The sequence below is a fragment of the Ahaetulla prasina genome, chromosome 14 (assembly GCF_028640845.1).
Source record: "Ahaetulla prasina isolate Xishuangbanna chromosome 14, ASM2864084v1, whole genome shotgun sequence".
Lineage (NCBI taxonomy): Eukaryota > Metazoa > Chordata > Lepidosauria > Squamata > Colubridae > Ahaetulla > Ahaetulla prasina.
This window is the reverse complement of record NC_080552.1, coordinates 13196089-13222874: the sequence shown is the minus strand read 5'-3', so window position 1 is coordinate 13222874 and position 26786 is coordinate 13196089. Positions and strand designations below refer to the sequence as shown.

At 44.8% G+C, this 26786-nt stretch overlaps 1 protein-coding gene across 1 annotated transcript in view; it reads right to left on the bottom strand.

The window, feature by feature from the left end:
- Window positions 1-26786, bottom strand: part of LOC131185274 (ankyrin repeat and fibronectin type-III domain-containing protein 1-like) — a 397608-nt gene that overhangs the window by 205769 nt on the left and 165053 nt on the right. The gene's annotated exons all lie outside the window — the stretch shown is intronic.

Here is a 26786-nt window from a genome sequence, read left to right as displayed (position 1 = left end):
GAGGATTCAAAATGCTGCTAATGAAAGTACGATAGCAATTTCCCCACAAAATAGAATAGAATAGAATAGAATAGAATTTTTATTGGCCAAGTGTGATTGGACACACAAGGAATTTGTCTTGGTGCATATGCTCTCAGTGTACATAAAAGAAAAGATACGTTCATCAAGGTACAACATTTACAACACAATTGATGATCAATATATCAATGTAAATCATAAGGATTGCCAGCAACAAGTTATAGTCATACAGTCATAAGTGGAAAGAGATTGGTGATGGGAACTATGAAACGATTAATAGTAGTGCAGATTCAGTAAATAGTCTGACAGTGTTGAGGGAATTATTTGTTTAGCAGAGTGATGGCCTTCGGGAAAAAACTGTTCTTGTGTCTAGTTGTTCTGGTGTGCAGTGCTCTATAAGTGTCGTTCTGAAACAGTTTAGGTCCAGGATGCGAGGGATCTGCAAATATTTTCACGGCCCTCTTCTTGATTCATGCAGTATACAGGTCCTCAATGGAAGGCAGGTTGGTAGCAATTATTTTTTCTGCAGTTCTAATTATCCTCTGAAGTCTGTGTCTTTCTTGTTGGGTTGCAGAACCGAACCAGACAGTTATAGAGGTGCAAATGACAGAGGTGCAATTATAGAGGTGCAAATAAGACCTCCCCTGATAATAAACCAAATCGGGCTTTTGAGCACATGCACTAAAATAAGACACACAGACACAGACACACAGACACAGAGCCGAAAATAAGCCCTCCCTAAAAATAATTAAATATATGCGCCAGTGGTGGGATTCAAATAATGGAACAACCGGTTCTCTGCCCTAATGACTGCCTGGGTGGGCGTGGCCAGGGGATGTGACAGGCAGCACTCGGGCTCCTGCACCCCCTGGGAGCAAAAACGGGCTGCGGGGGGGGGGGGGGAATCACAGGTCACATGATCAAAATTCAGACGCTTGGCAACTGGCTTGTATTTATGACGGTCGCAGGTGCTTTGGAGAAGAGCTTGACTCCCTCTTCTTTGTGGCAGCCCCTGAGATATTGGAAGACTGCTATCATGTCTCCCCTGGTCCTTCTTTTCATTAAACTAGACATGCCCAGTTCCTGCAACCGTTCTTTATATGTTTTAGTCTCCAGTCCCCTAATCATCTTTGTTGCTCTTCTCTGCACTCTTTCTAGAGTCTCAACGTCTTTTTTTACATTGTGGCGACCAAAACTAGATGCAGTATTCCAAGTGTGGCCTTACCAAGGCCTTATAAAGTGGTCTTAACACTTCACGTGATCTTGATTCTATCCCTCTGTTTATGCAGCCTAGAACTGTGTTGGCTTTTTTAGCAACTGCTGCAACACTGCTGGCTCATATCTAAATAGCTGTCCAGTAGGACTCCAACTTGTAACGTTCCAGGGTCAAACATGCTGTTAATTGTGAGCTGGCACCGGAATGGCTGATTCCTTGTGCCTCGCTTCCCTTCCAGCCAAAACCTTCAGCTCTGCCCTATTTCTGTGCAACAACTTGTTCAACAACCCATTTTGCTGAATGTTCAGAAGAAAGACAGGCATTAACCTCGTTAGCTGTGGTGACTAAGACTCCATCGGGAGGGCAGCCAGATCCCAAAGAGGAGATGGCTTTGTATTTTTTTTTAAAAAGCCACTTTTAATCACCTTTTATAGCAACGGAGGGGTCAGTATTTTTAGCTTGTCATTTTCATATCTAGATTCGATCGTGTCCCCTGAGTTCTGTTCCATTTCTCGATTCATTTCTATTTCATTTAAAAAAGGGGTGGGGGGAATTGCATTGCAGTGCAAAGTCAAATGTCTTCTCCCAGATTCATATATATATATATATATATATATATATATATATATATATATATATATATATATATATATATATATATATATATATATATATATATATATAGGTCTTTAGTTGTTGGGTTTTCTCCGTGTAAAATTGGAAGTGTCTTGGCGACGTTTCCACGAAGTCTCATTCGTCATCTTCAGGCTTCAGCTTCGTGCTTCTGGGAGCAATGTGTGATCGCAGCTGTTTCTTCCTTTTAACTGCTAGTGGGGGTTTGAACTGATTGGGTGGGAGCTTGGCTGTGCTCTGATTGGATGGGGTTTTTTCTGTGCTCTGATTGGCTGGGGGTGTGTCTTGTGTTGGTGGGGGCTTGGTTGTGCTCAGTCTAGTCTGTGCTGCAGGGGGATTTGAGCTGGTGAGCTGCATAGCTGTTGTTTGGCTTTGTGGTCGTGCTACATCTTCATAGTGGGTGTCAGTCTGCTGCATGAATGGATTGGAGGGGTTTGAAATGGCTAATGTTGCAGCTGCGGTCTGGCTTCTGGTCCTTGGTCGTGCTTTATGATCAGTGTGGGTTTGGGTCTGCTTTCTGGGTGGATGTGCGGTGGTGACATCCTGTGTGGACCTTGTGAGTGTATATATGTAGGTCTTTGGTTATTCGGGTTTTCTCCCGCGTAAAATTGGAAGTGTCTTGGCGACGTTTCGACGAAGTCTCATTCGTCATCTTCAGGCTTCAGCTTCGTGCTTCTGGGAGCAATGTTTTGCACATTGCACATTGCACATTGCTCCCAGAAGCACGGCTGAAGCCTGAAGATGATGAGTGAGATCTCATCGAAATGTTGCCTAAATACTTCCAATCTTACACGGAAAAGACCCAACATACCAAAACCTGCATGTATGTATGTATATATATATACTATATATATATATATACTGTATATATATATATATATACTGTATATATATATATATATATATATATATATATATACTATATATGTATGTATATATATGTGTATATGTGTGTATATATATATATATATATATATATATATCTTTGGTTATTCGGGTTTTCTCCCGTAAAATTGGAAGTGTCTTGGCGACGTTTGACGAAGTCTCATTCGTCATCTTCAGGCTTCAGCCGTGCTTCTGGGAGCAATGTTTTGCATTGCATTGCACATTGCTCCCAGAAGCACGGCTGAAGCCTGAAGACGATGAGTGAGATCTCATCGAAATGTTGCCTAAATACTTCCAATCTTACACGGAAAAGACCCAACATACCAAAACCTGCATGTATGTATGTATATATATATATATATATACTGTATATATATATATATATATATATATATATACTGTATATATATATATATATACTATATATGTATGTATGTATATATATGTATATATGTGTATATATATATATTAAAATTGGAGTGTCTTGGCGGCGTTTGACGAAGTCTCATTCGTCATCTTCAGGCTTCAGCTTCGTGCTTCTGGGAAGCTGAAGCCTGAAGATGACGAATGAGACTTCGTCGAAACGTCGCCAAGACACTTCCAATTTTACGCGGGAGAAAACCCAAATAACCAAAGATCTACATACAAACACCCGCGAAAACCTCAGAAAACAAATATATATATATATTCGTAGGTTTTCACGGGTATATGTATGCAGGTTTTGGTATGTTCGGGTCTTTTCCCGTGTAAGATTGGAAGTATTTAGGCAACGTTTCGATGAGATCTCACTCATCATTTTCAGGCTTTGGCTTTGTTCTTATGTGAGCAAAGAACAATAAGAACATAAGAACTCACATAAGAACAAAGCCAAAGCCTGAAGACGATGAGTGAGATCTCATCGAAATGTTGCCTAAATACTTCCAATCTTACACGGGAAAAGACCCGAACATACCAAAACCTGTATGTATGTATGTATGTATGTATGTATGTATGTATGTATGTATATATGCTTGTTTGTTTTCATAGGTTTTCACGGGTATAGGTATGTAGGTCTTGGCATATTCGGGTCTTTTCCTGTGTAAGGTTGAGAGTTTCGACGAGGTCTCACTCATCATCTTTAGGCTGGTGCTTTCGGCTTCGTGCTTGTGGGAGCAAATCGAGCAAAACACGATTTATTTATTTATTTGCATGAACATAGAATAACAGAGTTGGAAGGGACCTTGGAGGTCTCCTAGTCCAAATCACTATTCAAGCAGGGGACCCCTATATTATTCCAGACAAATGGCTGTCCAGTATCTTCTTAAAAACCGCCCGTGATGGAGTATTCAGAACTTCTGGAGGCAAATCATTCCACTGATTCATTGTCCCCACTGTCAGGAAATTCCTCCTTAGTTCTAGGTTGCTTCTCTCCTTGATTAGTTTCCACCCATTGCTTCTTGTCTTGCCCTCAGGTGCTTTGGAGAATAGTTTGGCTCCCTTTTCTTTGGGGCAACCTCTCAAATACAGAAACATTGCTGCTGTATCTCCCCTGGTTCTTCTTTTCACTAGACCAAACATACCCAATTCCTGCAACTGTTCTTCAACCCCCGAATCATCCCTTTTGCTCTTCTCTGCACCTTTTCCAGAGTAGTGTGGTGACCAAAGCTGGATGCAGTGTGCCAAGTGTGGCTGTACTAAGGCTTTGTAAAGTGGTACTAATACTACACGTGATCTTGATTTTGTTCCTCTGCTGATGCAGCGGATTTGTTTTGAATCCCGCTTTTCACGAATAACTCAAGGGGGCAAACAGAAGTAACAGTAAACAGAGTCGGAAGGGACTTGGAAGTCATCTAGTCCAACCCCCTGCTCACGCAGGAGACCTAGGGATTCGAACCACCAAACTGCCAACCTTTCTGATCGACAAGCTCAGTGTCATAGCCACTGAGTCACCAAGCCAGGAGACACCTTCTTCCTCCTATTTTCTCCCACAACAACAACAACCGTTGAACAGTTGGGTTGTGCTGAGAGAGCGTGACTGGCCCAAGATCACCCAGCTGGCTTTCATGTGTTAAGGCAGAACTGGAACTCACCGACTCCTGGCGATTGGCTCAAAGTCACCTATCTGCTTTTCACGCTTGGTGCAGGGCTAGAATTCCCCATCTCCTGCTTTTTAGCCCGGTGCTTTAACCACTAGACTAAAGTTTTTCCAACTGGGTAGAAAAAGGGGTGGTTATCAAATCTCTCTTTTGAAGAGCTCTGAATGCCAAAAGAGCTCCTTTCTTCTAGATAGCCTCTCGTTGTTCCCTCTTGACAAATCTTGCTATTCTAAATGTGGGCAACAAAATTGTGAAGCTGGCTTGAAAGATATTGCAGTGTAGTCCGTCTAGTGCACTTCAACACCAGCCCTGCAAAGAAGCTTTGCAACAAAGGGATGGAAGCCAAACCACACAAAATATATTGAGATGGTAAATCTATAGATACGGTCAGCCGAACATCTGTTAAATATATCTTTGGGGATTTTCAATGGAGAAATATATCAATTTCGGCCTTCTCAATTCAGCGTGCCCCTGATTATTTTATACGTTTTATCAATGGTGGTTGGCATATCATAGTTGTTTTACACAGGGAAAGCAATTGAATAGAAAATAGATTTGGATCTTTGCGTATTTTGAAATGAATGGGGTGGTACATTTGCAAAATTTGCATTTCCTGCTTTCTAGCAAAGCTAGAATAGAATAGAAGAGAATTTTTTTATTGGCCAAGTGTGATTGGACACACAAGGAATTTGTCTTGGTGCATATGCTCTCGGTGTACATAAAAGAAAAGATACGTTCATCAAGGTACAACATTTACAGCACAAATTATGGTCAATATATCAATATAAATCATAAGGATTGCCAGCAACAAAGTTACAGTCATACAGTCATAAGTGGAAAGAGATGGGTGATGGGAACGATGAGAAGATTAATAGTAGTGCAGACTTAGTAAATAGTTTGACAGTGTTGAGGGAATTATTTGTTTAGCAGAGTGATGGCCTTCGGGAAAAAACTGTTCTTGTGTCTAGTTGTTCTGGTGTGCAGGGCTCTATAGTGTCGTTTTGAGGGTAGGAGTTGAAACAGTTTATGTCCTGGATGTGAGGGATCTGTAAATATTTTCACGGCCCTCTTCTTGATTTGTGCAGTATACAGGTCCTCAATGGAAGGCAGGTTGGTAGCAATTATTTTTTCTGCAGTTCTAATTATCCTCTGAAGTCTGTGTCTGTCTTGTTGGGTGACAGAACCAAACCAGACAGTTATAGAGGTGCAAATGACAGACTCAATAATTCCTCTGTAGAACTGAATCGGCAGCTGAATCAGCAAACCGTGTGGTACAGCTGATCGTCAGAAATACCGGTTCAGAGGAACTGGTAACTTTTTTTAACTACTGGTAGTTTTTATCACTACCGGTTCGCCTGAACCGGAGTGAACCGGTAGCATTTCACCCCTGATCAGAGGAAAGTACAAGAGACCACACACCAAAAAGACGCTTGGGGAGGTAAGTAAAACAGTGAGGGGGGGGAATCAGCTGTGCTGCGCGGTTTAGCTTTGCTAGAAAGCAGGAAATCGTGCATGCGTTTGGTGCGCACTGCCCATGCGCAACGCGCGCTTGGCATGCAGCACGCATGCGCAACCAGCGAACTGGTAACAAAGCGGTTCAGCTTTTACTACTGCCACTGATACCAAAGAGAGTCAAAGCAGAGCAGCCTTGAGTTTCTTCCTCACCCCTGGTCATCATAAATCTGCCTGGTCATAAGTGCAAGAACCAGGGTATGTCATTTTTTTCCCCCAGTGTCGTCGTAACTTCGAACGGTTGCTAAACACATGGCTATAAGTAGTTTATGAGTTGTGAATCCCATCTGCTTTAATAATTTGCCCTGCAGTTTATTCCATGAAACTTGCATCGGGAATAAAGAATCATGCTATTGTATATGACGCAAAACACACAGCTTTTGATATATTACACCCCAAACTCCTGTGAACGTTGGTGGGGGGGAGTTGGTGGGGGGGGGAGTTGGTGGGGGGGGTAATCTCCTGTCATGTCATTGGCTTTCTTTTATTTTTAGTCTGAGTTGACTGCAGTCTTGAGCCATTCTCTGTAGGCTTAGGGGAGCCAGATCTGCAAAGAAGCTAAGGCAAGAAAAGGAGTTTTTTGGGGTTGTTGTGGGGTGTTTTTTTTGCATTGATTGAGCATGCAATAAATTCTTATTAGGAAGGATCACAAAAGAGTATTATCTTGTGAATGAGCTCATGCATGAAACACGCCGATTATTCGTGCAATTCTAGCTGATTGCTGAACACCGGTTGTAGACGCTTTACCAGATATGCAGCAGTTGTCATTTTCATGCATTCCACAGTTAAAGGGCTGATCGGATTTCTGCTTTCACAACCCCACCGAACCAGTCAGAAGGACAGCCCTGAAGATGACTTAATGCCCTTCAAAACGTTTACGGTGTTATTTCTTTTTTTTCTCCCCGTCCTCTGCTCACCTCATTTTACTTTCTTAGTTCTTTCACTCCTCCTCTTCCCACCTCCGTTCTTTTCTCGCCACACCCAACTTAAGAGTTGTGATGGTGGACCGGTTTGGACTTCACTTAGAATGAAAGAAGGCGAAGACAGATGTCCTAGGACCGTCATGGCGGAACTATGACACGCGTGCCGGAAGTGGCACACAGAGACATTTTTCCGGGCACACGAGCCGTCGCCAAACTCACTTGAAGCTGAGCATGGGCATGCACCGCAGCTGGTGTTCAGGCCTCCGGTACACATGCGTGCAATTCAGGGGACCCAGCTGGTCTTCGGAGCTCTTCTGCGCATGCGTGCAAGATGACTGGTGTGCAGCACATGCATGCACAGACAGCATTCGCACACGTGCATTGCGTGCATGAAAACCATGCATTGCACGCATGAGAAGCATGCACAGATGGTGCGGTTGCACACGCAGCGCATGGTGGGGGTGCACGTGAAAGTTGTGCGCAGGTGCAGATGGTACGGTTGTGTGCGCAGCATATTGGGAGGAGCCGCGCATTATCATGGACAAGCAAAGTCAGCCGGGGGGGGGCAGGAAGCTGGATTCACTTAACGATTGCGCGATTCGCTTAACGACCGCAGCCAAGCAGGTCTTAAAACCGGCAACTCGTGAACAGACGGCCTTGCTTAGCAGTGGAATGTCTGCTTTCTACCATGGCAAGAGTCTGTTTTCCTTTTCCTAGAGCAGTGCTAGTCAACCTGGTCCCTATCGCCCACTAGTGGGCATTCCAGCTTTCACGGTGGTCGGTAGGGGTTTTGTCCGATACTGAAGTACTTTCCTTTTTTTTAACTTAATTGACTTTTTTTTAAAAATCATAGCTTTATTTAAAATCATTTTCATTAGGTTTTCATAAAATTCCCCGTGACAATTTAATTTTCTGAAAATATACTATTTGTATCGCCTGCGCATAAGTTTAATTCACGTTACATAAGTGAAACTAAATGGCGCTATAGTGCAACCGCAAACAAAAGAGCCTCATCCCAGAATAGCTCACGCATCTCCTCCAACACCACCCAGCTGTAACAGACAAGCAGAGCTGGTAGCCGGCGCCCTCCCCCCCAAACCTAATCCAAATGCGCAAGAGGCATGCGCAGATGACGATACACGGTGCATTACTGTGGAACCGGTGGAAAATTTTACTACTAACAGAGATACAAAAGTGGGCAGTAGGTATAAAAAGGTTGACTACCCCTATCCTAGAGCAATCCGTCAATTGGAGAGAAAAAACCACAGACTTTTTTTATAGTTGTTATCATTGTTTGTTTCTTCTTTGGAGGCTAGAAAGCCATAAGCCACTGCAGAGTTTGGGCAGAGAAGAAGGCACAGGGAACACAAAAGGGGATAAAGGGAACTCACAGCACAGCTAACTCTTGCCCACAGGTGACAAACCCACGATCTGGTCTCCCAAATTTTCCACGCAAGGACAGACAATACAGCATGAGAAAACAGAGAGGGGGACTTGCCCCTCGCTCACTTTCGCTGGCATTCACGGTGGTTCTGTGCGTGTGATCATTCTCAGATTAGGATCGAATGGATTCGGCACAACTTGGAAGGTGACTCAAGTTGGCATCAGCTGGTGGTAAACAGTCAGTGCCCCACTACCACTGCAGGCACACAGTTATCTGAAGTCACCGAACGCAGGAACTGGGCATGGCTAGTTTGATGAAAAGAAGGACTAAGGGAGACATGATAGCAGTGTTCCGATATCTCAGGGGTTGCCCCAAAGAAGAGGGAGTCAAGCTATTCTCCAAAGCACCTAAAGACAGAGCAAGAAGCAATGGATGGAAACTTGGTAAGGCCACACTTGGAATGCTGGATTCAGTTTTGGTCCCCAAGATGTAAAAAAGATGTTGAGACTCCAGAAAGAGTGCAGAGAAGAGCAACAAGGATGATTAGGGGACTGGAGGCTAAAACGTATGAAGAATGGTTGCAGGAACTGGGCATGGCTAGTTTGATGAAAAGAAGGACTAGGGGAGATATGATAGCAGTCTTCCAATATCTCAGGGGCTGCCCCAAAGAAGAGGGAGTCAAGCTATTCTCCAAAGCACCTGAGGGTAGAACAAGAAGCAATGGGTGGAAACTCATCAAGGAGAGAAGCAACTTAGAACTGAGGAGAAATTTCCTGACAGAACAATTAATAAGTGGAACAACTTACTTCCAGAAGTTGTGAGTGCTCCAACACTGGAATTTTTTAAAGAAGATGTTGGCTAACCATTTGTCTGAAGTGGTGTAGGGTTTCCTGCCTAAGCAGAGGGTTGGACTAGAAGACCTCCAAGGTCCCTTCCAACTCTGTTATTCTAAATCCTAAACGCTTAGAGAAGGAACATATAGATGAGCACAAACCACAAATCGGTGGCCCTTCTGGAAGGCCAGGAGATACCGCCTGTCCAAAACGCCTTGCCATCTTGTTCGTCATAAAAACACTTGAAACTTACTTTTTTTTCCCCACCCAGTGTTTGTGTCTGTGGTCACACTTAGGAAATTGATGGAGTCGGTGGGGGGGAGGGGGGAAAGAGAGAGAGAGAGAGAGAGAGAGAGAGAGAGAACACAAAGGGCGGGGAGAAGGCCTGCCCTGCAGCTGTGAGATGTTGCTCTCTGGTTGTCAGCTGGAACAGGTGGACGGGCCACTTAAGTAAAAGCGCATTAGCGCTGCAGACAGAAGCTTTGATGGAAGGGAACATTTTGGTCCGTTCATGCTTGGCGCATGGCTGAACCTTTGTCTTCTTCAAGTGTACGTCACTCTCTGGAGCCACACACACAAAAAATAAGCAGGTGGTGTGTGTGTGTGTGTAATTTGGGTTTCAGCAGGGCAGGAAATCGGAGAAAGAACCGTGTGAACTTCACATGGAAAGAAAGCCAGGCTCTTTTGTTTCGTTTTGTTGTTGTTGTTTTTTAAAACAAAATTATTTTATTCGGTTCGGAGGCTGCCTGACCCCTGAAGAACGCAGTCGTGGCTGAAACTTCAAGAGCTGGGGAACAAGGGTACTGTCCGCTGGCAACTTGGGAGGGAGAAAAAAAAACGGGGGTAAACCGGATAATTTTATTCCAAATGAATCTTGACTTACAGCGGTTTGTTTAGTGACCGTTCAAAGCATCTGGGCTTCCTCCGAGGGGGTCAGAAACGGACCCCGGATACCATCCGGCATGAACCCAACCTTCCATTGAAAGTAAGACTCCTATAGATGAGGTAGTGGTGAAATTCAGGTTTTTTTTACTACCGGTACTGTGGGCGTGGCTTGGTGGGTGTGGTAGGGGAAGGATACTGCAAAATCCCCATTCCCTCCCCCATTCCAGGGGAAGGATACTGTAAAATTCCCATTCATTCCCCACTCCAGGGGAAGGGTACTACAAAATCCCCATTCCCACCCCACTCCAGGGGAAGGATACTACAAAATTCCCATTCCTACCCCACTCCTGGGGGAAGGATATTGCAAAATCTCCATTCCCACCCAACTCTGGGGCCAGCCAGAGGTGGTATTTGCCGGTTCTCTGAACGACTCAAAATTTCCGCTACTGGTTCTCCAGAACCTGTCAGAACCTGCTGGATTTCACCCCTGAGATAAGAGTCTGTGGAATGCACAGCAACATATATCTGGATGTGTGGCTTGGTCACACATTGCCCAATAGTCTGATGGGGTTTAGCTTATTGTGTGCTGTGAGAGCCGAGTCACATATGACTTGTTTAAGAAAACCACAAATGGTTTATCACCGCACTAAAATCAGGGTTGAACAGTAGGCATACACCCATGATGTTTGAAATTCTCATTTTAAGGGTGCCAGACTCAGAATCTTGTGTGTTTCCTTTTTTAGATGAATTAAGGACTTCATATATCGACAGGATAAACGCCCCATGGAAAGTCTTCTTCCAGCGGATCCAATGCGTCCAAGATTCATTGCTTTCATTTGAGGGACACAGAGCCTTTACTTACCTCAGAGGACCAAGTGGGACCCAAAGCAGAGATCCTGCCCTTGGCAGCCATTTATGTCTGCTCTGGCCCTTCCTTCTGAAGTCTCTGTGTCTATAGACAACTAATTCACCCTTCCGCAGTTCTTCCACCCTTTTCATCTGGTCTGCAAAGCTTCCCCTCCGCCTTCTGAGACAACTGGGTTGGTGTCATCGGGCTGCAGAACTTTCATCTCATCTTCATCTTCTCGCTCTGGGTGTTGTTAAGACATTGTTGGACAATGTTCCTCCAGGCTTTCCTGTCCTCTACCATCCTCTGGAGTCTATTTAAGCTCACGCCGACTGCTTCAGTGACTCCATCCAGCCCCCTCGTTCTCTGCTGTCCCTTTCTTCTTTTGCCCTCAGTCGTTCCCGGCATTAGGCTCTTCTCCAGGGAGTCCTTCCTTCTCATTAGGTGGCCAGTATTTGAGTTTCATCTTCAGGATCTGGCCTTCTAAAGAGCAGCCAGGGTTGATCTCCTCTAGGACTGACCCGTTGAATCGCCTTGCAGTCTAAGGGACTCACAGGAGTCTTCTCCAGCACCAACCGGGCTAGTTGGTTCAATTCTTTGGCCCTCAGCCTTCCTTATGGTCCAACTTTCACAGCCATACATTGCAACAGGGAAAACCACAGCCTTGACTAGAGGCACTTTTGTTGGCAGGGTGACGTCTCTGCTTTTTAGCTTGCTGTCTTGATTCGCCATAGCTTTCCTCCCCAGGAGCAAGCGCGTTCTAATTTCTTGGCTGCAGTCCCCATCTGCGCTCTGGGTGGCTCTACCCTATCAGCCGAGCGGAGCTGGGAAAAGATGTTGCTAAATGAATAGACAAACCGGGCTGCCCTCCAAGGAACCACAACCCCCACAAAAACACGCCGGCCAAAGCCGTGGAGATGGGAGGCCAGTGGCAGTCCTGCGGAGATTGTGCTGCAGCTGACAACCGCAGCTGAGGATGACTTGCAAAGCCCTCACTTTTCTGAGGAGATTTTGAAGAGAGGCAAAAGCTTTGAGGCCGAGCAGAAGCTCATCGTGTCATGGGATGTCCATCCGCGGGGCAGTGACTTTGTGGGGATTAAGCCGGGGCTTGGGAACCTGCTGGGTTTTCCACTCCTTTCGGCTCGTCTGTTTGCCAGTTCTGCTTCCCCAAATTCCCCAGAGAGGCGCCATTTTGGTCCTGATGCTGCCAATCAGGAACGGAGGAATGGGAGCGGCAGGGCAAGTGGAAGGAGGACAGATGGAAGGAAAGCCACTGTTACACTGAAAAGCATTTTGCAATCAGCTCCGGCTTCAAGGAACCATGGAAACCGTCACTGTACAAGTCTGAGCTGGAGCCGCTAAGTGTTGTGATCCAGGCCCCAGTAGGTAGTAGGAAACTCAGTCAGTGTAAAAACAAACAAACTTTATTCAAACAGCTGAGAATGAAGGAATGAAGGAATAGTTCAACTAAATAAAAGCAAATCCCTCCCAACACAAATTCCTCAGTCCTATCACCAACCTTGGTCCAATTAGGCAAACTGCCAAAGGCCTTTCTTGGTAAACATTCAGAAGACACTGATACGAAATAAATGCAAGAAGACAAAGCTATCAATGTTGTTTTCCAGCAAAAAGCCCAAATGCCGTTGCTGGTCTTTTAAGCCTTATGGGAGGGGCCAATCATCTCTTGGCCCTACTCCTGAGTCGTCCTCTTTGCTTGAGCTGCTCTTGCCTTCTGGCAGCTCTTCTCATGCATGCATTAGGAACAGGCTCCTCCTGTTCCTCTGCCTCACTACTGTCAGTCTCTGGAGGCTCTGGAGTCCGCACCTCACTCCCCGATGGCCCTGGCCCCACTTCAGCCTCCGATGCAAAGCCCTCATCTGGGCCTTCCTCAGCCTCCAGGACTGGCCCACGCTCTTCCTCAGCCTCATTGCTGTCCGACTCCGTTGCCAGTTCCGCAAGATGCTGGCGGACCACAACAGCAGATCAGATGGCTGCTGGCCAGTTGACTTAACGAGCAGCTGTTTTCTACTAAACCGCTGAGAAGGGTATTGGAAAAACCGGTAGCCATTTAGCACTTGTTCATTCTGAGATGTTGAATAGGAGGAACTGCCCTGATCCTATTATTTTTAAGGCTGCTACAGTATTTTGTCTCCCTCTTAACTATGATCGAAGAAGGAAGCTCAGGAGTCTAGAGACTAAAACATATGGTGAGCCATTGCAGGAATTGCTTATATTTAGTCTAAAGAAGACAAAGACTAGGGGTGACATGATAGCAGTGTTCCAATATCTAAGGGGCTGCCACAAAGAAGAGGGAGTCAACCTATCCCCCAAAGCACCCGAAGGCAGGACAAGAAGCAATGGATGGAAACCCATCAAGGAAAAACCTAACCTAGAACTAAGAAGAAATTTCCTGACAATGAGAACAATTAATCAGTGGAACGACTTGCCTCCAGAAGTTGTGGGTGTACCATCCACGGAGGTTCTCAAGAAGAAATTGGACAGACATTTGTCCGGAACGGTATGGGGTCTCCTGCTTGAAAAGGGGATTGGACTAGAAGACCTCCAAAGTCCCTTCCCAATTCTGTTATTCTGTATTCTAAGATGGGCAGAGTGCAATTTTGCAAGAGAAAACAGGGAAGACGATTAAGAGGAGTTGGCTTGCAAAAACCGAGTTGGCTATTAAAGTTTTGAGGAGGGCAAAACTTCACAGTGATCCAGACAGTCCTGGAACACAACTGGGACCAGAATTGCTGTTGCCGCTCACTTTTCAATATTACAATTCTTTCTTATGGTTTGCTAAGTTATAATTCTTAATAGCAATAGCAACTGCCCTATAGGTATTCTAACACTCTTTGGCAATTTACAAGTGTCAACCTATTTGCCCCCAACAATCTGGGTCCTGATTTTTCCGACCTCGGAAGGATGGAAGACTGAGTCGACCTTCATGTTTATTACAGCGATGATGATTATGATGTCGGTAATTATGTTGATGACGTCTTCAGTACCTGAGTTCATTTTTTTGCTTCACCTGGCTGGGTTTTTTTAGTCTTTCTCTCTTTTCAGGTTTATGAGTGCAACTGCCCTGGAGCTGTTGATTCATTCCCATGTGATATGACTTGCATCTTACCTCTTTTACATCCTAATTACCATGTTCCCAGGTCACGGGTGCAATGTCAAGGTGTTCTTGAGTCTGTTTTAGGTCAACTACTGTTATCTTAATACATCACAGATTTCAGTTTCTGTCCCACCCATTGGTTATAGCCGGAGGGGGCAGCAATGTAGCACACTTAAAATATTGACTAGAACAAGAAGTTTAGACAGAAGTGGAGTGACACCCACATTAACACTGTTAATTGCAACCTCAGAGAAGAAAAGTGTTATAATAATTTTAGAAATACTTCTACTTACTTTAGAAATAATTTTAGAAATACCCCTTTAGAAAGGGGTAGAAACCGGGTCTGCGGCTTTGTGTGTGTATGCGTGCACATGTGCTAAAAATCGACTTCTGTGGCCAATGCGCTGGGATGTAATCCAAAAAGCAGGCAGTTCTTGGACGGAGAACAAAATGAAGCCAAGAGAGGAACCGCATTTGATTCAATTTCGTTTTAATTTCACTTGAATTCAAATGACCTTAAATTAACTCTAACCGATAGGATGTTTCCCCGTGTATTTAATAGTGTAAATCCTTGACCTGTGACCACAACTGAGCCCAAAATTTATGTTGTTAAGTGAGACAGCTGTTAAGTGATTTTTTTTTGACATTATTTTATGTAAGGATACAACCAACAGATGTTTTATAGATGGCACTTAGATCCCAAAAAATTATCATGTATGTATCCTGATATCCAAGCGAAATGTTGGAGGTGTGACTGTGATGACGCTACATATTTTCATATTTGGTGGACTTGCAAGAAAATTAAGGCCTTTTGGATAAGAATTTGGTGGATTATTCAAAATGTACTGAAGAAGAAGATAAAGTTCCTGCCGCAATTTTTCCTTTTGGGAATTATAACGGATTGTACAGGGATTGAGACTAAATTGATTCTGAATTTAATAACAGCAGCAAGACTGTTGATTGGACAATACTGGAAGAAAGAAGAGGTACCTACAATAGAAGAATGGATATTGAAAGTCACTAATTTGGCTGAGATGGCTAAAATTTCAGCTTTTTTGAAAGACAATATGCAGGAAAGATATTTAATTGAATGGAAAAAATGGATTGATTATTTACAAAACAGATATCAGATTAAGAAATATCAGATTGCCTTTGAATAATTAGGAAGTATTATTTTATGTAATGGGGGGTGGGATTGGGAGATGAAAAGATTTGGATGAGGTTAATTGGATTAGAAGAGAAAATTTTACTCTATGTTTGGTTTATGTATAACAATACCTTGTGATTGACCCGGGAAGCCGAGGGGGAGGGAAGGGAGGGGGGGAGGGGGTTTTGTGGGGGGGAGGGGGAAAAAAGTTTTTGTTTCTTAAAACTTTTTCAATAAAAAAAAATTAAAAAAAGGATACAACCAACAAAGTTACAGTCATACAGTCATAAGTGGAAGGAGATGGGAACCATGATTAATAACAGATATAATAGATTAATAGTAGTGCAGACTCAGTGAATAGTTTGACAGTGTTGAGGGAATTATTTGTTTAGCAGAGTGATGGCGTTTGGGGAAGAAACTGTTCTTATGTCTAGTTGTTCTGCTGTGCAGTGTACAGGGGAGATGTTACCATTCTTCGCTAGCTGTTCACTCCCTACTGAAAATTGTATGGAGGATTTTTTTTTTGTTAAGAAAGAATGAGGCCCAGAGTCCACGTAACACGCTCTTGCCAACATGACCTGTTATAATTCCAGCTCGCTAAGCTGTCGTAAGTCGAGGCCTATCTGTATCCACGCATTGGTGGGAGAGGAAGAAGTCTCCTATCTGGAGTTCTGCCCATGCCAACCTAATTACGACAGGCGGAAGAAACAAAGTCCTAACTTCCTGCAAGTGGCGGGGGGGTGGGTGGGGGAATACGAAACCAAACAACATGTCAATCTTGGAAAGATCAATAGGCACCTCTTCGAGTCCTGCCCACAGCTCCCAACCGAACACACTGGGGACGAGGACTTGTGCTGGCTTTATCCTTAACATGCCATTGCTAGAATTCCAGCCACATGCCAGAAGATGCTCCGGCCACAGCTTTGCACAGCTCTCCCCAAAGCCAGACAGGATAAGGCCAAGTTACCCAAGTCTCCAGAGGGCCCAGACGGGAGGGGAGAAAGAGAGGCCAAGGGAACAAATGACACATGGTCAGCAATCTGCTTCTAGATGTTCCGTGATGTTGCGACATCTAAAGGGCTCTGGGAAAGTTGGACCATAAGGAAGGTTGAGCGCCAAAGAATGGAGGCCTTTGAACTCTGGTGCTGGAGAAGACTCCTGCAAGTCCCTTGGACTGCAAGGTGATCCAACTGGTCAGTCCTAGAGGAGATCAACCCTGACTGCTCTTTAGAAGGCCAGATCCTGAAGAGGAAACTCAAATGCTTTGGTCACCTAATGAGAAGGAAGGAATCACTGGAGAAGAGCCTAATGCTGGGAAAGATTGAGGATAAAAGAAGAAGGGGACGGCAGAGAAGGAGGTGGCTGGATGGAGTCAGTGAACAGTCGGCATGAGCTTAAATGGGCTCCGGAGGATGGCAGAGGACAGGAAGGCCTGGAAGAACATTGTCCATGAGGTCGCGATGGGTTGGACACGACTTCACAACTAACAACAACAACAAAGGGCTCTGGACGAAAGTTGGCAATGATCTTGTCATGCCATCCCTCCCAAAAAATCTTCAACCTTAATACTCTCCTTTTCTCTCTAGGCTGAATTGCCCAATGGACCAGGGCAGGAGACCACATCTGGATAGGCCTACCTTGGTTAGCGGTGGAAAACCTGGCAAGCAGAAGGAAGGACAGTGGTAATTCACGGTGCACACGAATTGTAAGGTAAAGATAAAGATTCCCCTCACACATATGTGCTAGTCATTCCTGACTCTAGGGGGCGGTGCTCATCTCCGTTTCAAAGCCGAAGAGCCAGTGCTGCCCAAAGACGTCTCCATGGTCATGTGGCCGGCATGACTCAACGCCAAAGGCGCATGGAACGCTGTTACCTTCCCACCAAAGGTGATCCCTACCTTTTCTACTTGCATTTTTTACGTGCTTTCGAACTGCTAGGTTGGCAGAAGCTGGGACAAGTAACGGGAGGTCACCCTGTTACTCAATCAATAAATAAATAAACATATGCCCAGAAGATACTATCGTACTATCTCCTGCCAAGATCAACAATCCTAATTTCTGAGTTTTTGAAAGTAGTGAGTTTGAAATTTCAAACAGACTCATGGATGGAACCATGTGGGCTCCTTGAGCACAAGGCATTATCTCGAGTTTTTGCATCTATATTATAAATACTTATTTAGTAAATGTATTGCAAAATGATTTAACAAATATTTAAGGAAGGAGCAGCAAACCATACTAGGTCTGCTTAGCGAAGAAGGTGAAGAACATCTACTGATCATCCAAAAGGCTTTCCCTCATTATTATTATTGTTGTTGTTCTTGTTAAATTTATTTGCTGCCTATCTTGTCATAGGGCTACCCAGGAGACTTACAACAATTTTAAAAAAACCAAGACATGAAAAGGAAATTTAAACAAAATCGAAGTAAAGCAATAGGAAATAAAATAAAATAATAGAACAATGAAATTATCTATCTATCTATCTATCTACCTACCTATCTATCTCTCTATCTCTCTATCTATCATCTATCTATCTCTCTATTATCGATCTATCTACATACTTACCTATCAACTAATCTACTTACCTACCTATCTTATCTACCTATCTACCTACCTACCTACCTACCTCTGGCTCAAGCTGCTCCAAAATCTGCATTTAGAAAGGAAAATAAGATGTGAGATAAGCAAGTTATGGACGCTGAGTGTGTTTCACATTTTGCACAGGGATGAAGAGATATTTTCACTGTATGGTAGTTATTTTCCATTGTTGTTGCTGTGTCTAGTGAAAGACTATAATTTTTCATTGGTCTTCAGGTGGACCTTTGTTTCTTCAGGTCAAAAAGATTTGAAACTTGCAACAAATCAACTGCAGTGATTCACTTAACAACCATGGTGAGAAGGGACATAAAATGGAGCAAGACTCACTTAAAAACTGTCTCATTGGTGACAGAAATTTGGGGCTCAATTGTGGCCATAAGTTGAAGGCTACCTCGATATATTGTTCCAGTATTTGAGGGCCTGCCACAGAGAGGAGGGGGGGGGTCAAGCTATTTTCCAAAACACCCAAAGGCCAGACAAGGAATAGCAGATGGAAGCTGACCAAGAGAGATTCAAGCTAGAAAAAAGGCGGAATTTTCTGACAGTGAGAGCAAGCAACCCATGGAACAGAAGTTGCCTCCGGAAGTTGTGGGAGCTTCATCCCTGGAAACTTTCAAGAAGAGACTGGACTACTATCTGTCGGAAATGGTCTCCTGCTTGGGGGTGGGTGGGTTGGACTAGATGACCTAGAAGGTCCCTTTCAACTCTCTTAATCTGTTAAGCACTCGGCATGGCTAGCCTAGTGAAGAGAAGGACCAGGGAAGACATGATAGCAGTCTTCCCAATATTTGAGGGGCTGTCACAGAGAGGAGGAAGGGGGTCAAGCTTTTCTCCAAAGCACCCGAAGGCCAGACAAGGAATAGCAGATGGAAGCTGATCAAGGAGAGATTCAACCTGGAAATAAGGAGAACTATTCCGACAGTGAGAGCAATCAATCAACCAAGGAACAGAAATTGCCTACAGAAGTTGTGGGAGCTTCATCATTGGAAGCTTTCAAGAAGAGCCTGGATTGCCATCTGTCAGAAATGGTGCAGGGCAGTGATGGCAAAGCTTTTAAGCACAGAGCGCCCAAACTGGAAGGTGGGTGCACATGCCTGGGCCAGAGCGCAGGAAACCCGACAACCAGCTGGCTGATGAGCTGGGGTGACAGCGCACGTGCCCACACAGAGGGATCTGCGCGCCACCTCTGGCACGTATCCCATAGGTTCGCCATCATGGGTGTAGGGTTTCCTGCTGAAGCAGGGGATTGGACTAGATGACCTAGAACCGTGATGGCAAACCTATGGCATGTGTGCCAGAGGTGGCACGCAGCACCCTCTCTGTGGGCACGCAAGCCGCCACCCCAGTTCAGCTCTGCTGTGCATGCGCGCGCACCTCCCGCCGACCAGCTGGTCTTCAAGTCTTTGCCGTGCATACGCAGGGGGCGGGATGCATGTGCAGGGGGGCTGCATGCGCATTGCATTTTGGGGATTCGGGCGTGCGGGTGTGCAGACATTCACACCTGCCCGCAAGCTTTGGGCACTCGGTCTGGAAAAGGTTAGCCATCACTTCAAGGTCCCTTCCAACTCCGTTAATCTGTTATCCGTTACCTGTGGAAAGGAACTCCTACGTAGAAACAAAACTTTTAACAGTCGCCTTTAATAGTAACGGAGTTGGAAGGGACCTTGGAGGTCACCTAGTCCAACCCGCTGCTCGCCCGGGAGACCCGTACTAGGGATTCGAACTGCAGAACTGCCGACCTTTCTGATCGACAAGCTCAGCGTCTTAGCCACGGAGCCACCTGATGCAATGTGCGGTCAGCACAAACCCACTCGCCGCGACCCTCACAATTACACTTGGGATTTGCGCGGCATCTCGCCTGCTAATTCCGATCAGCTTCTTCCTCGCGGCTCTTAAGGGCCTCGACCCTCTCGAGAAAATGTCCCCCGGCGGCGTCCCATCCCCGACATATTCCGCCTGGATTTCTGTAAATAGACTTGGGACTGCATGATTATGTTTAAGCCTTGGAAATGGGAGAGGAGGAGGAGGAGGGCGGAGGGGGGGGAAATTGCTGCAGGAGACAGAGGGAACCTTAGCTTCTCGGCTCCAGGACTCCCAACACCTCGCTTAAGGCCGCTGAGGTTGCATCAGCTCCTGTTGTGGTATTTATAACTGTTTTTAAAACCTGATATTCCATTTCCAGTTGCTCGGTGGAGATGAACTGAATCTGCGGGGCCTCCAGCCAAGCAGCTGCCGCCAGCCTGATCCCCCCTACATCCTGCTCGGAAAAAGCTTCCCTACCGTCAACCTGGTGCCACTGCCTTCCTGGCAGGGTCTCTTTAATTAGCTGACCAGGGCACCAGGCAGGTCCTCCTTCAAGAGAGAGCGGAGGACTGAAGCTGCGGAGGGGCAGGAAAATTCAATGCCCTTCTTAGGCACACTGGAAGAAGCTATCTTGGAATACTTTCGGTCACCACAATACAAAAGAAAGGAAAGGGAAGGGAAGGGAAGGGAAGGGAAATAGAGAAGGGAAAGGAAAGGAAAGGAAAGGAAAGGAAAGGAAAGGAAAGGAAAGGAAAGGAAAGGAAAGGAAAGGAAAGGAAAGGAAAGGAAAGGAAAGGAAAAAGAAAAGAAAAGAAAAGAAACTGAGACTCTAGAACAGTGGGAGTCAACCCGGCCGTCATTTCAGGAAGAAGGAAAGATAAGGATTCGAACAGACCTGGCGGGCAAGTTAACGAGTGCTGCATACTTTGCAATTCAACCAGAGGATAGACAGAGGGATAACATCGGAAGTAAAAGCAGCACGTGGCCAAGGAGGAGAAGGACATTGGGCTGATGACTGTTTGAACTCTGGAGGGAGGAGGGTTCAAGAGAGGATATACTTTTGTACAGTAGTAATTAGTTTCAGTTCTAGCTAAGCTTTGTTTGCAATCTGACGTGTTTAGTAAAAATCACCAATCTCTTCAAAATGATGGAGTTGGGTCTTTATTTTCTTCAACATTGATCGGAGGCAAGCTGACAGCCTACAAAGAAGAGCGGGCCAACCTATTCTCCAAAGCAGGGGTCTCCAACCTTGGCCACTTTAAACCTGGAGGACTTCAACTCCCAGAATTCCCCAGCCAGCTTTGCTGGCTGGGGTATTCTGGGAGTTGAAGTCCTCCAGGCTTAAAGTGGCTAAGGTTGGAGACCCCTGCTCCAAAGCAACCTGAAAGCAAGAGAAGAAGCAACGGATGGAAACTCATCAAGGAGAGAAGCAACCAAGAACTGAAGAGAAATTTCCTGACAGGGAGAACAATGAATTTAATGGAACAGCTCGTCTCCGTAAGTTATGGATGCTCCATCACTTGAAGTTTTTGAGAAGAGATTGGACAGCTATTTGTCTGGAATGGTATAGGCCCATGATGGCGACTCTATGGCACGCATGCCAGAAGTGGTATGTAGAGCCATCTCTCCGAGCATGCAAGCCATTGCCCGTTGGCTCTTCCAGGTTCTGGCGCACCAGCCAGGTGGTCTTAATGTGCGTGGGAGCACCCCAAAACAGAGGAGCATCCAGTCTTCCCATTTCTGGCATGCATGTGTGTGTGAAGACCAGCTAGCCAGTGCGCATGAGCGCATTAGAAACCAGAAGATCGTCTTCCCGGTCTGCAATTCTCTTCCAGTTTCCGGTACGTGCATACATGTGCATACACACATGCGCATGCCCGCACACTCCTGTTTGGGCACTGGGTGCCGAAAAGGTTCGCCAACATTGGTGTAGGATGGGAAGACTCTTCAAAGATCCCTTCTTTTTTTTATTTTTTATTTGCATTTATATCCCGCCCTTCTCCAAAGACTCAGGGCGGCTTACACTATGTTAGCAATAGTCTTCATCCTATTTGTATATTTATATACAAAGTCAATTTATTGCCCCCAACAATCTGGGTCCTCATTTTACCTACCTTATAAAGGATGGAAGGCTGAGTCAACCTTGGGCCTGGTGGGACTAGAACCTGCAGTAATTGCAGGCAGCTGCTGTTAATAACAGACTGCATTAGCAGTCTGAGCCACAGAGGCCCCTTCGAACTCTTGTTACTGGTGGTTCTTAAACCCTCCCTGTTGTGTGGGAGCCACGGCAGCAGGAAGATGCTGCAAGGCCTGACCTATTTGGTAAACCCGAGTCTGCTGGGGAGAGGAAGCTATATCAGTTTCTTCTAGGTTATAAATAATGAAATGACCTGGTTTGAAAAAAGAGAACCTTCCGGTGATAGCATCCATCATACACCTATTAAATCTACAAAGCAATCTATCAAAATAACAACAATTCATAAACCCTTGACACCAGAGGCAGTTCAGAAAAGGGATACTGGATCCTTTCCTGGATTAGACATCCGCTGAGCGAGAGGGGGCTGGCTTTCGCTAATCCTATTCTCAGCCACCACCACCCCACCTCCACTTCTACTCCACATCCTCCTCTCCCCCCCCCTTACAAAATGCACAGCTAGGTTTCAAAGGCATTCAACTTCCCCTTAGACCATGTGCAGAAAGGAAAAAGGGCCTATTTTTTATAAAGATTGCAATTTGGATAAAGGAAAGCTTTTGCAACGTTCTTTGTACTTTCTCTTGCACTTGTTCTTTCTGCTGTGTTTTTTGTTTTTTTTTAAGGAATCTCTTTCCAAAATACAATGGGCATCACTAAAACCATTTTACACTAGGACTTGGGAACCTTCTCTTTCCTCCTCTTTGTTTGTTATTTGATTTATGTTGTAGGGATTTTTTTTTTCTTCCATGGGAAAGCTGTCCATCCTTAAAGTCTCAAACACACACAAACATGCAGCCTTGAGCATTGTTCGCTGGGAAATATAGAATAACAGAGTTGGAAGGGACCTTGGAGGTCTTCTAGTCCAACCCTCTGCTTAGGCAAGAAACCCTACATCACTTCAGATAAATGGTTATCCAACATCTTCTTAAAAACTTCCAGTGTTGGAGCATTCGCAACTTCTGGAGGCAAGTTGTTCCATTGATTAATTGTTCTACCTGTCAGGAAATTTCTCCTTAGTTCTAAGTTGCTTCTCTCCTTGATTAGTTTCTACCCATTGCTTCTTGTCCTACCCTCAGGTGCTTTGGAGAATAACTTGACTCCCTCTTTTTTGTGGCAGCCCCTGAGATATTGGAAGACTGCTATCATGTCTCCCCTAGTCCTCCTTTTCATTAAACTAGACATACCCAGTTCAAGCAACCGTTCTTCATATGTTTCAGCCTCCAGTCCCCTAATCCTCTTTGTTGCTCTTCTCTGCACTCTTTCTAGAGTCTCCACATCTTTTTTACATCGTGGGGACCAAAACTGAATGCAGGATTCCAAGTGTGGCCTTACCAAGGCATTATAAAGTGGTCTTAACCCTTCACGTGATCTTGATTCTATTCCTCTGTTGGTGCAGCCTAGAACTGTGTTGCCTTTTTTTGGCAGCTGCTGCAACACAGCTGGCTCATATTTAAATGGTTGTCCATTAGGACATCAAGATCTCTCTCACAGGTACTACTATTGGGCAATGTACTACCTGTGCATTTTGGGGGTTTTTTGCCTAAATGTAGAACCTTGCTTGTTTCACTACCCAGTGCTCAAATCTGTTGTATCTTCTTCGCTTTTCTGGAGACTCAAATATCTCTAAAGCTGAGAAAACAGTGGGGGGGGGGGAGAGAGAGAAGAGGATGAAGACAGCAAGGTAGCTGGTCCAAATTACACTAGCGATATGTGCATGGTTGTAGAAAGTACTTCCTCTCCTGAGAATTCGTCGGCATTCCTTCCGATAACCTCGTGGAATATTTTAGGCAGAAAAAGGTGGGTTGAAGTTGATGTCTCTTCCAAACTTTGTCCCCAGCACCTGCCTGACTTCTCAACCAAGATGATGACAGCAAAGGACTATCAGCAGAAATGAGATGACAGGCCTTGAGTGTTAGTGATAGGAAATCTGGACTTCCACCTCCACACAGGATGAAAATCTGCCCAAGCTGAGATATAAATTGTCAGACATCTAACGAGGGAGAACGGAATGCTGGATAGAATACAATAGAATAGAATTCTTTATTGCCCAAGTGTGATTGGACACACAAGGAATTTGTCTTTGGTGCATACGCTCTCAGTGTACATAAAAAGAAAAGAGACATTCGTCAAGAATCATAAGATACAACACTTAATGAATAGAATAGAATAGAATAGAATAGAGTAGAGAAAATATAGAATAGAATAGAATAGAATAGAATAGAATAGAATAGAATAGAATAGAATAGAATAGAATAGAATAGAATAGAATAGAATTCTTTATTGGCCAAGTGTGATTGGACACACAAGGAATTTGTCTTTGGTGCATACACTCTCCGTGTACATAAAAAGACAAGATACATTCGTCAAGAATCATAAGGTACAACACTTAATGATAGTCATAGGGTACAAATAAGCAATCAGATCATACTAGGAAACAATCAAGTTCGTCGCTCCTCCGAAAACAACAAAATACCTTATGCCACCAGACTTGAAATCCTGGGATTAGAAAATTTAGAACTACGCCGACTCCGACATGACCTGTGTTTAACACACAGAATCATCTATTGCAATATCCTTCCTGTAAAAGACTACTTCAGCTTCAATCGCAATAATACAAGAGCAAACAATAGATTCAAACTTAATGTCAACCGCTTCAAACTTGACTGCAGAAAATATGATTTCTGTAACAGAGTCGTTAACGCTTGGAACTCATTACCAGACTCCATAGTCTCTACTCAAAATCCCAAAATCTTCAACCAAAAACTGTCCACTATTGACCTCACCCCATTCCTTAGAGGACAATAAGGGGCGTGCATAAGAGCACAAATGTGCCTACCGTTCCTGTCCTATTGTTCCCTTTCGTTATAACAAATTAACATGGTTGTTTTTTTTGTTTTGTTTTTTGCATTTATATCCCGCCCTTCTCCGAAGACTCAGGGCAGCTTACACTATGTCAAGCAATAGTCTTCATCCATTTGTATACTATATACAAAGTCAACTTATTGCCCCCCAACAATCTGGGTCCTCATTTTACCTACCTTATTGTTGCATACCTTTGTTTATATATATATATATTTCTTTTATAATGTGCTGGTTTTCTTATGTTGAAGTTTGTGTATACTGTTGTGACAAAATGAAATAAAATATATATATATATATAAATTGTGAGGATACCAGCAACATGGTTATAGTCATACAGTCATAAGTGGGAGGAGATGGGTGATGAGAAGATTAATAGTAATGCAAACTTAACAACTAGTTTGACAGTGTTGATGATTTAGCTGTGACGGTGCAATTTTTCCCTTAAATTCTACAAACACACACACACACACACATACACAAACCTGATGCAGGTAAATCCTCAGCTTGCAACCGCAATTGAGTCCAAAACTTATCTTGCTGAGTGGGAAATCCGTTAGGTGAGTTTTGCCTCATTTTACAACTTCTCTGGCCACGTTTTGTTAAGCGAATCACTGCGGTTGTTAAATTAGTAACACGGATGTTTACGTGAATCTGGTTTACCCGCTGACTTTGTCTACGGAGATTCTCCGTCAACCAGGTCATGGTTTGTCCCAAAGGTGCGGTTTTTTTTTTCAAGAGGCAACTGGACTTTTCTGGTTTTTCTCTGAAGACATTTCGCTTCTCATCCAAGAAGCTTCTTCAGCTCTGACTGGATGATGGTGGGGAATGGAAGGGTTTATACTCCTTGCAGGCAGCTGGTCATTTGCATCCTTTTAGAGGGATGTTGAGGCCACTTGGCGGTTTATCTGTGTCCTCAGGGTCACCTGAGTTAGTGCTCCTGGTTCCTGTAGTCTTCCATTTTTCCCCCCTCTGGAAATCCCTTCCTACTCCCACACCATTCCAAGGGTGTTCATCCCAAATTGCATAGCTAACAGTCTGTAGAGATTCTCAGTCATCCAAAGTCATGGTTTGTCCCAAAGGTGCTTTTTTTTCAAGAGCGCAACTGGACTTTCTGGTTTTTCTTTGAAGACGTTTCACTTCTCATCCAAGAAGCTTTTTCAGCTCTGACTGGATGGCAGGGAATGTAAGGCTTTATATTCCTTTTAGACAGCTGGCCATTTGCATTCTTTTTGCAGGTTTATCTGTCTCCGTAGGGTCACCTGAGTGACCCTGCGGAGACAGGGTCAGCAAATGGGTGTGGAGCCTTCTTAGAACTGCTGAAAGGGCTGTGAAGTTCTGTTGTGTCTTGCCCGCTCTCACAGCAGCCGGGGCCTTCTTATCTGCTCCCGAACACGGAGGAATGTATGCCTCCCGGCCCCAGTCCTGGCTCCATGCCCAGACAAGCTGAAGAGGAGGGGGCACCTCCCGGTCCCAGCCCTGGCTCCATGCCCAAGTAGGCTGCAGAGGAGGGAGCACCCCCCGGCCCCAGCCCTGGCTCCATGCCCAGGCAAGCAGACAGCTAGACCCCTCCCCCTCCTCCACAGCATGTGAGCCTGAGGAAAGTTTATTTCCAACAGCTGCTGATTGGAGTGACCCTCGCATCAGAAGACTGGATAGGCGGAGGCAACAGAAGGAAGGGAGGGGCAGGCCTTAATGAGTGCTGAGTCATGGAGTCACACCCCATGGCCTATATAAAGGATCTGCTTTCTGGCAGTCTCTGAGTCAGGCAAAGTCGAACTTATCTTGCTGAAGTCACTTTCTGGTCTCCTGCCTGCTCTGAGGACTTTGCTAGGACTTTGGGCAGAGCTGCAGAGGCAAGC